At 34.4% G+C, this 11047-nt stretch overlaps 1 pseudogene; it reads left to right on the forward strand.

Moving 5' to 3' along the window:
* Nucleotides 1-1273: 1273 nt before the first annotated feature.
* On the forward strand, nucleotides 1274-2214 carry LOC128547508 (60S ribosomal protein L5-like; annotated as a pseudogene).
* Nucleotides 2215-11047: the final 8833 nt, after the last annotated feature.

Here is an 11047-nt window from a genome sequence, read left to right on the forward strand (position 1 = left end):
GTTCTAAGTATAATGCATTTTCTAACACTTTGAAGATGTAAAACTTCAATAAAATGTGAAAATGTCTTTAAAATAAGTTTACAGTGTTTTGTAATTCATTTCTACTTTATGAAATATGTTGAAAGCTTCACAAGAACTGGAAATGTGCTGCACTAAAAACGACGAGCTATTTTTTTCTATCAAATGTGTCAAAAATGCTTACTTTTATGTGTAGAAGTATATTCCTATAAATATATTTTATAGTTATTTAGAAGCTTAATCTATAAATCCAGTACTTTACTATCTTTTTATAATATATACAATTATCGGCAAAAAAAGAATCTAAATGTATTTTTGAACAATGAGTTTTTAATATAAATCTTCCGGTTCAATCTACCAAACATTTCATCTCAAAACTGATGCAAAAAAAAACAATGTTTGTTAAGAATCAACAGTAGAAATCGACATAACCATAGATTTTATCATTAGCAGTTATGACAATATGTTCAAAAAGCATTTGGCAAATTTTATCTTATATTTACCAATTTGTTTGACAGCTTATATCTCATGAATTGTCAGACATAAAAACTAATTGTCCCCCCATACCAATTGTCTCTATACATTTTTACCATTTGCGTAAAAGTAATTTAAACAATGCAACCTTAACTCGATTGTAGAAGAAAAGTAAAAGAAACTATTTTATATCTTTTAAATATATCACGTACGTAATGGTATATATGTTTCCTATTTGTTGTCTTTTGGTTAGCTCAGATGTTCTGCATAAATTTAATTTTAGTAAGATGTAGATAAAACCAATGTCTAAGTATCACACTTTTTACAGCCTATGCGACATTATTAGAACCAAAGAATATGTCGCAGTCAAAAATTACCCTGGCTTATTGGTCCTGCTAATATAAGTTCGAGACTCGGATCAAGGAACAACGGAACTGGATATATACAAATATGCGCCTACATAATATTTTATTTATCAACGAGAAAAACTGTGGCCTTCGGCATCAATATTTCATTCCAAATGCAAATACAAAGAAATAACAAAACCGATGAATTGCAAAATGTAGATAAATGATTAAACATAAAACAATCTTCTCAATTGCCTGAAAATACACAAATATGCGCCTATATGATATTTTATTTGTCAGCGACAAACATTGTGGCCTTCGCCATCAATGTTTCATTCCAAGTGCGCATGCATTGAGCAAATTAACCGGGAAATCTAAAATTAGAAGAGAGGCCCATCCATAGTTATCATTGTCCGGAATTATGAATAGGTGATATGGGTATACACTGGACTATTGACTACTGGATACAACAACTAGTTTTCGGAAGGCGATTACAGACTAACTACAGTAAGACGACTTCGGAGGACAATACGAGACATATACATACAAAAAACAGAAACTATGGGCAGTGTGTACTTGATCCTGCAAAAAACACGGGCAACAGTGGTTGCCCTCATGAGACAAATGTCAAGGTAGCAGCGGAATGCAAAACGAGTGAAATAGTCTGTAATGAGAAGAATGTGCTCATACCCATCGTAAGACATTTCAACGGATAAATAGTCCATACAAGCAAGTTTAAAGGGGAAAAGTGGATTTCAGAGAAAGAAGAGGAGTGGTCTTCACTACTGGAGTCTTACGACGCACACATCTTGGGTACTCGCGGACTCGCGTCTGTACAAACTGGTCTTATCTTGGCCAGAAAAACCTGGACTTCGTCAAAGATAATGTAGATGAATTTAATGTAAAAGATGTTGATGGACAGCCAGGAGCATTCTGTTATTACCATGATGTTGGTCTCATAAGGAACACCACTGATGCTCGTGATTTTTGGAGCCATGAAGGAAGCTGCTGATAGTGGCATTGAGATCCCACACAGCACAAAACGTTTCCCTGGATATGACGCTGAGAATGGTGAATTTAGTGCAGAGGTTTACAGATACCACATCTTCGGTAAACATTTGGCAGAGTACATGAGGAAACTCAATGAGAAGTGAAAACTTGACAAGAAATAGTTCTCACGCTTCATCAAGAATGGACTCAGTGCTGACAATCTGGAAGGAACGAACAAAAAATGTCTTGCTGCGATCCGTGCTGATCCTGAGCCGAAGGTTAAACCACCAAAGGAGGTGAAGGTCCAGAGAAGGAACCGCGCCAAGATCGTGAAGATCGTGTCAAACAAAAGAAGACTGCCTTTTTAAAGAAGCTAGACAGATAATGAAACTCAATGAGGAGGATTAAAACTTGTACAAGAAACAGTTCTCACGCTTCATCAAGAATGGACTCAGTGCTGACAATTAGGAAGAAACGTACAAGAAATGTCGTGCTGCAATTCGTGATGATCCTGAGCCGAAGGCCAAACCACCAAAGGAGGTGAACGTCAAGAGAAGGAACCGCGCCAAAAATGACAAAGGCCAAACCTGAAGATCGTGTCAAAAAAGATGGCTGCCTTTTTGAAGAAGCTTAAGACAGATGATGAATAATGGACTTGTTTCTAATTATGCGCCGATATTAATCATATTAAAGAACGCTGAAGAGAAAAACAAATTGCCGCAGTCCAAAATTCCAAACATACCCTGGCTTATTTGTTAGGTTTGGTCCTGCTGATATGAGCTCGAGACTCGTGTCAAGGGATATGGGTCTGCAAATACACAAAAACTGTGGTCTTTGCCATCAATATTTCATTCTAAGTGCGCATGAGTCTTTTATTTGTATTTATTCATTTATTTATTTGTTTGGTTGTTTGTTTGTTTGTTTGTTTATTTATTTATTTATTTATTTATTTATTTATTTATTTATTTATTTATTTATTTATTTATTTATTTATTTATTTATTAGTTTTCTTCTCTTATTATTTTATTTATCTAAGAAACATTCCAGAATAAATAAGAAAAATAGCTTAACGATTTTTTTCATAGAACATAACTCTTATCACCCTCCATTTCCTATCTTTTCAACTTTCTTACTATATTCTTTCAATATTGTTTAAAAAAAACCCTTATGCAGACAGTTATACGTAGATTTACATTTTAGAAATATATACAGACTGCTTAACTGATATATTGTATTATTGAAATGACATAATGAACTGCAAGTTTGTGAAATAATGTGTAATTATATGTATATATGTATGTTGTTGTGGAATTAAAATCAATATAAAAACAAGGAGCTGCGTTCAATAAACGCTTGATGCACCCGGTTGCATCCTTGTCGATACAAAGCAACCTAAGTCCAAAACGAGGTCAAGGTCAAACTGAGGTCAGGTGATGTTTGGAGATGAGGAATGGTCACAGGTTACATCTGTATTAGTATCAATTCATTCTTGTAAGCGGTATTGATGCTAGACGAAACGGTCCCATTTGGTTAACCAAGAGATGGCCAATATAAAGCAACCTAAGTCCAAAATAAGGTCAAGCTCAAGGTCAAACTGAGATCAGGTGATGTCTGAAGATGAGGAATGGTCATAGGTTACATCTGCATTAGTATCAAGTCATTCTAGTAAGGAGTATTGATGCTAGACGAAACGGTCCCATTTGGTTAACCTCGTACGGACGGACGGACGAACGGATGGACGGACAGGACGATCACTATATGCTTCCCGCATCAGTAGATGCCGGGGGCATAAAAAAGAAATAAAAACTACGGGCAGTGTATACTTGACCCTGCGAAAATCACGGGCAACAGTTGTGGTCCTCATGATACCAACGAGGACTACCATTGGTGCCCGTGTTATCTGAACCATGAATGGAGCTGCTGATGGTGGTATTGAATTCCCACAAAGTACAAAACGTTTCCCTGGATAAGACGCTGAGATTGGTAAATTAAGTGTATCACTCAAAGCACAAAACGTTTCCCTGGATAAGACGCTGAGATTGGTAAATAAAGTGCAGAGGTTCACATGGACCACTTCTTCTTGTACAAGAAAGACTTCTCACGCGTCATCAAGAATGGATTCAGTGCTGACAATTTTGAAGAAATGTACAAGAAAGGTCATGCTGCAATCCTTGCCGTTTCTTTTCCAAAGGCCAACCTCCAAAGGAGGTCAAGGTAAAGAGATGGATCCGAAAGATGACAGAGGCCCAACGTGAAGATCGTGTCAAAGAAAAAAAGGCTGTCTTTATAAAGAAGCTAGACAGATGATGAAACTCAATGAGGAGGATGAAAACTTGTAAAAGAAATAATTCTCACGCTACATCAAGAATGGACTCAGTGCTGACAATTTGGAATAAACGCACAAGAAATGTCGTGCTGCAATTCGTGCTAATCCTGAGTCGAAGGCCAAACCACCAAAGGAGGTGAACGTCTAAAGAAGGAACCGCGCCAAGATGACAAATGCCCAACGTGAAGATCGTGTCAAAAAAAAGATGGCTGCCTTTATGAAGAAGCTTAAGACAGATAATGAGTAATAGACTTGTTTCTAATTATGCGCCGATATTAATCATATTAAAGAACCCTGAAGAGAAAAACAAATTGCCGCAGTCCAAAATTCCAAACTTACCCTGGCTTATTGGTTAGGTTTGGTCCTGCTGATATGAGCTCGAGACTCGGGTCAAGGGATATGGGTCTGCAAATACACAAAAACTGTGGTCTTTGCCATCAATATTTCATTCTAAGTGCGCATGAGTTGAGCTTACACATTTTCTTTTACTTGTATTTATTTATTTATTTGTTTGTTTGTTTGTTTGTTTGTTTGTTTATTTAATTGTTTTTATTCATTTATTTGTTTGTTTGTTTGTTTATTTATTTATTAGTTTTCTTCTCTTCTTTTATTATTATCTAAGAAACACTCCAGAATAAATAAGAAAAATAGCTTAACGATTTTTTTCATAGAACATAACTCTTATCACCCTCCATTTCCTATCTTTTCAACTTTCTTACTATATTCTTTCAATTTTGTTTAAAAAAAACAACAAACCCTTATGCAGACAGTTATACGAAGATTTACATTTTAGAAATATATACAGACTGCTTAATTGATATATTGTATTATTGAAATGACATAATGAACTGCAAGTTTGTGAAATAATGTGTAATTATATGTATATATGTATGTTTTTTTGTGGAATTAAAATCAATATAAAAACAAGGAGCTGCGTTCAATAAACGCTTGATGCACCCGGTTGCATCCTTGTCGATACAAAGCAACCTAAGTCCAAAACGAGGTCAAGGTCAAACTGAGGTCAGGTGATGTTTGGAGATGAGGAATGGTCACAGGTTACATCTGTATTAGTATCAATTCATTCTTGTAAGCGGTATTTATCCTAGACGAAACGGTCCCATTTGGTTAACCAAGAGATGACCCATATAAAGTACCCATAGTCCAAAATGAGGTCAAGCTCAAGGTCAAACCGATGTCAGGTGATGTATAAAGATGAGGAATGGTCACAGGTTACATCTGTATTAGTATCAATTCATTCTTGTAAGGAGTATTGATGCTAGACGAAACGGTCCCATTTGGTTAACCAAGAGATGGCCAATATAAAGCAACCTAAGTCCAAAATAAGGTCAAGCTCAAGGTCAAACTGAGATCAGGTGATGTCTGAAGATGAGGAATGGTCATAGGTTACATCTGCATTAGTATTAAGTCATTCTAGTAAGGAGTATTGATGCTAGACGAAACGGTCCCATTTGGTTAACCTCGTACGGACGGACGGACGAACGGACAGGACGATCACTATATGCCTCCCGCATCAGTAGATGCCGGGGGCATAAAAAAGAAATAAAAACTACGGGCAGTGTATATTTGACCCTGCGAAAAACACGGGCAACAGTGGTGGTCCTCATGATACCAACGTCAAGGTAGCAACGAAATGCACAGCGAGTGAAATGTTCTGTAATGACAAGAATGTGCTCTCATTCTCACCTTAAGATATTTTAAGGGACAGTAAGTCCATACAGACAAGTCCAATAGGACTACCATTGGTGCCCGTGTTATCTGAGCCATGAAGGGAGCTGCTGATGGTGACATTGATATCCCACAAAGCACAAAACGTTTTTCTGAATAAGACGCTGAGATTGGTAAATTAAGTGTATCACACAAAGCACAAAACGTTTCCCTGGATAAGACGCTGAGATTGGTAAATAAAGTGCAGAGGTTCACATGGACCACTTCTTCTTGTACAAGAAAGACTTCTCACGCGTCATCAAGAATGGATTCAGTGCTGACAATTTTGAAGAAATGTACAAGAAAGGTCATGCTGCAATCCTTGCCGATCCTTTTCCAAAGGCCAACCTCCAAAGGAGGTGAGGGTCAAGAGATGGATCCGAAAGATGACAGAGGCCCAACGTGAAGATCGTGTCAAAGAAAAAAAGGCTGCCTTTATAAAGAAGCTAGACAGATAATGAAACTCAATGAGGAGGATGAAAACCTGTAAAAAAGTAGTTCTCACGCTACATCAAGAATGGACTCAGTGCTGACAATTTGGAATAAACGCACAAGAAATGTCGTGCTGCAATTCGTGCTGATCCTGAGCCGAAGGCCAAACCACCAAAGGAGGTGAACATCAAGAGAAGGAACCACGCCAAGATGACAAAGGCCCAACGTGAAGAACTTGTCAAAAAAGATGGCTGCCTTTACGAAGAAGCTTAAGACAGATAATGAATAATAGACTTGTTTCTAATTATGCGCCGATATTAATCATATTAAAGAACCCTGAAGAGAAAAACAAATTGCCGCAGTCCAAAATTCCAAACTTACCCTGGCTTAATGGTTAGGTTTGGTCCTGCTGATATGAGCTCGAGACTCGTGTCAAGGGGTATGGGTCTGCAAATACACAAAAACTGTGGTCTTTGCCATCAATATTTCATTCCAAGTGCGCATGAGTTGAGCTAACTAGCCGGGAAATCTAAAATAAGAAGACAGGGCCATCCATGTGGTTAATTATTTAATATTGTTAGTAAATTATGAATAAGTGATATAGATTATACTATTGGATATGGTTTATATGAGGTGTATGGGATGAAGAAGAATGCCTTAACGAGACTAACTACTACAACTAGACTTCCGGAGGACGATTACATACTAACCACAATGATAGGGGATGAAAATCCCCGAAACGATAACGTCCGTATATAGTTATTCGTTTTTGTTGTTTGCATATACTGAGGCAATTTTTTCGATGTTTTCCGGTTCCGGTTTATGTACAAAACGCAGACTGGTTGTCTGCAAGAACATCCGAGCACCCCGAATCAGTCACAGAAATTCGTAAACCGCGCCAACATGATTCTTTTTACTTCTTTTATGTAATGAAAACTGTACATGCAATTGAAAAACATTTTTAAAACAGTAAGAAAGTGTAAAGGCTGTCAAGTTTCTGCGTGGAGTGCAAACAAACAATAAAATCCTAAAGCCAGTGCCAGAACGCGGTGCATGACGTCACCGTCGCGGCTTCCCGTAAATTTTGCAAAGTATGATATTCGCTATAAGAGGTATGATGACACTAAATGTAAACTGATTAGCGCGAAGTTTTATTTATTTTGAGTGTTGAACATTTCTTCGTAAGTAGATATATAAAAGATAAATCCCCATGCTAGGCAGCGTCTTAATTCATATTACGACTACAGGGGACAATACGAGATATAAACATACAGAAAACAGTAACTGAGAAAACTCACTGTTATTAAAATTTTTGCATTACCAAAACTTGTACATCCTTTCTCTGTTTTACCAAATCCTTTTGAATCTGTTATCATAGATGTAAAGAGAACAATAGTAAACTTTTTATGGCATAATAATCCTGACAAAATAAAAAAAAATGTACTAATACAAGATTATGAAAAAGGAGGTTTAAAATTAATTGATAGAGGAAGCTTTATTTATGCCATCAATTTTGAAAGCAAGTTAATAAAAAAGACTTACATCAATGGAAAACAAAGGACAATGGAAATTGTTCTATAATAATATTTTGGATAAGTTAGGCAATTCAATTTGATTTGAATGCAATCTTAGTAAAAACGATATTGAACATATATTATAATAATAATGACATTTTTAAAGCTGTATTGATTGCATGGTTCACAATAAATAGATACTATGATAAAGAAAAGAATATTGATAGCACACATCTTATATGGAATAACTCTGACATAAAATACCAGGAAAGACATTTTTATTGGAAAAACTGGTTTGAACATGGAATAAAATACATTGAACACCTTTATGATTTCAGAACTGGTAAATATAACAAATTCATTGAGTTTAAAGATATATATGGATTAAACGATAAAGATTTCTTGAAGTATAACTCTTTAATAAGTGCTATTCCTAGAGAATATAAACTGAAGGTTGACCAAAATCTGTTAACAAATGTTTGAACTCACACACTTTTAGAAAAGATCATTAAAATCACAAGTGTAAATAAATTCTTCTATAAAAATGCTTTTTAACATAAAAACTGAGCCTATTACAGCAGAAACTAAATGGAATAACAAATTTAAAACTATCAGTCTAGGATGGAAGAAATATATAAAATACAATCCACCTAACCACAATAGATACAACACTCAGAGACTTTCAATACCGTTACCTAATGCGAATTATACCAACAAACAAATACGTCCTTATTTGCAATCTTTCAACAGCAAACCTTTGTGGTTTTTGTAATATGAATGTAGAAACTAACGAACACCTCTTTTGGGAATGTCAGTGCGTACAGAATTTTTGGACAGATTTAAGCAATTTCCTATAGACAAAGAATATTACTTATATTTTAAACTTCAATGAAGTATTTTTGGCACATAATTATTATATACAAGTAAATAATTTTATAATTATTCTAGGTAAATACTTCACTTTCAGAATGAAGCTGCGAAATGTCATTCCACAATTTGAAATATACAAACAGTATGTTAAGACGAAAACTAATGTTGAAAAAGAAATAACTTTATAAAATGGGCTAAATTTATAGAGCATACAAATCCTACCGTAATGTATTTATCAATTTTCAAGAAACTTTATACTCCTATCATAGTATGGAAACGATCAACACCTTTTCTTTTATTTGTATTTATTTATTTATTTATTTATCTATTAATTAATTAATTAATTAATTAATTTATTTATTATTTAGTTTTCTTCTCTTATTTATTTCATTAATCTAAGAAACACTCCAGAATAAATGAGAAAAATAGCTTAACGATTTTTTTCATAGAACATAACTCTATCACCCTCCATTTCCTATCTTTCAACTTCCTTACTATATTCTTTCAATTTTGTTTAAAAAACCCTTATGTAGACAGCTATACGTAGTTTTACATTTTAGAAATATATACAGACTGCTTAATTGTTGTAAGACAATATCAGCAATGCAGATCTAATTTCAAAAACGTCTAAAATTCTATTTGTATAACTCAATTTTTATTTCACTCTGTTTCATTACATCTCTTACGGCTTAATAAAGCCCAAATATCAATCTATACCTAGTCTTGTGTTGAATTTTATCCATATTAGCTTCTAATGAGCATTTGGTGGTTGTCACGGGTAACATAAATATATATATACATTAAACTGAATCACGTGTAATTACTAATAAAGATAAAAATATATGTTATATTTCAAACAGGAAGCTATTCATGCGATTTTCACACAAATTTGACCTTTGATATTTGCTTCACCCTTGCCTGTTTTAGAGTTACATCTGCACTGCACTGCTGACTTTGCCTAACATACAAGCATTAAAACAAACTAACTTCAGCGAGTAATAATGTACATACTAAACAGATAAGAACAAAAGGTAACATTTTTTTTTCCACATTTTACATGACAATGAGCTTTGACCTTCAATTTTCAGGGTTGACTTTGACTGTTTGCGATAAAATTCGCATTTCTGACTTTGGCTAATATATAGATATTGCAAAAATAAAGTGAGTGAGTTTTGATAACAAACAGACTTTTAAGATAAAAACTGAATTTCAAATATGCCAATGTTTGTGATTTCTACATAAATTTAACCTTTGACCTTGAATAATAAGTTGCATCTTCATTTTTTTCTAATGAATTTCTTATTGCTGACATTGTTTGACATATATACATTTACTGACAATCACATAGGTACTGTAATTAAACAGTGAAAACAACAACAACAACAAAAAAATCAACAACAAGAAGACGTAAACTTTATCCTACCCCCTAATATTTTTTACAGGTGAGTTTTACCTTCCCTATTACAAACATAAGTGAACAAAATATAGATGGGCAGAGTTTTTACACTTAAGAAATGAGTTTTCATGGAGGATATGAAATATTGTTTCCAAAAATGTATAATCTTCGTTTGGCCTCAAATGTTGCAATGGAAGTTCGCTACCTCTCGGACCATTTTGCATATGATGTTATCTAAACATCAAATAACTGCAATAAACAATTCTTTTTCAATATTCTGTCTAAGCTTGGCATTTTCACAGTTCTGTGAAATAAAACGGAGTAATATCTAGGTCAACAAATAAACTAAAAAGAAGTCTGTTCTACACCCCAAGCATACAAAATATCATCGGTGTAACCTTCATACATTTACTTCTTAGAGTGACGAAAAGAGTTTACATATATATGTAAATATAAAAATATACAGGCCTGTTCCAAACTTTCTCAAAATCATTTAATTTTATTTGCTTTGTCATGCACTAAATGGAATATTATATTTCCGTTTTCTACCTAAAAGAACAATAATAACAAGAGAAAGCAACAACAAAAACAGAAAAAAAACGAGAAAAGAAACCACAAGAAAACAAACAAAAACAAAACAAAACAATTTAAAAAATATGTTATAAACTGTTCGAATTAGTATATCTATAATTGATGTGATGGTTAGAATTCGGGCAAATAATATTTTCTGTCATTCAGTGACCTTCTTTAGCTGGTATGGGCATATTGCGTATAAAGTTCAAGGATATTTATCATTTCCTTTGATAAAACATGATTTATTTCAAATATAGAGCATGTTTCCACCCCGTTCTATGTTCCGCTTTCAAGGAGGAACAAGTTTAAGTTACCAAGAGCTGAGGACAGCAATGCTCGACTTTTCAACAGCTTGTCAGTCGAATTAATATGGAAGTAGAAA

The sequence above is a fragment of the Mercenaria mercenaria genome, chromosome 12, assembly GCF_021730395.1.
Source record: "Mercenaria mercenaria strain notata chromosome 12, MADL_Memer_1, whole genome shotgun sequence".
NCBI classification, from domain to species: Eukaryota; Metazoa; Mollusca; class Bivalvia; order Venerida; family Veneridae; genus Mercenaria; species Mercenaria mercenaria.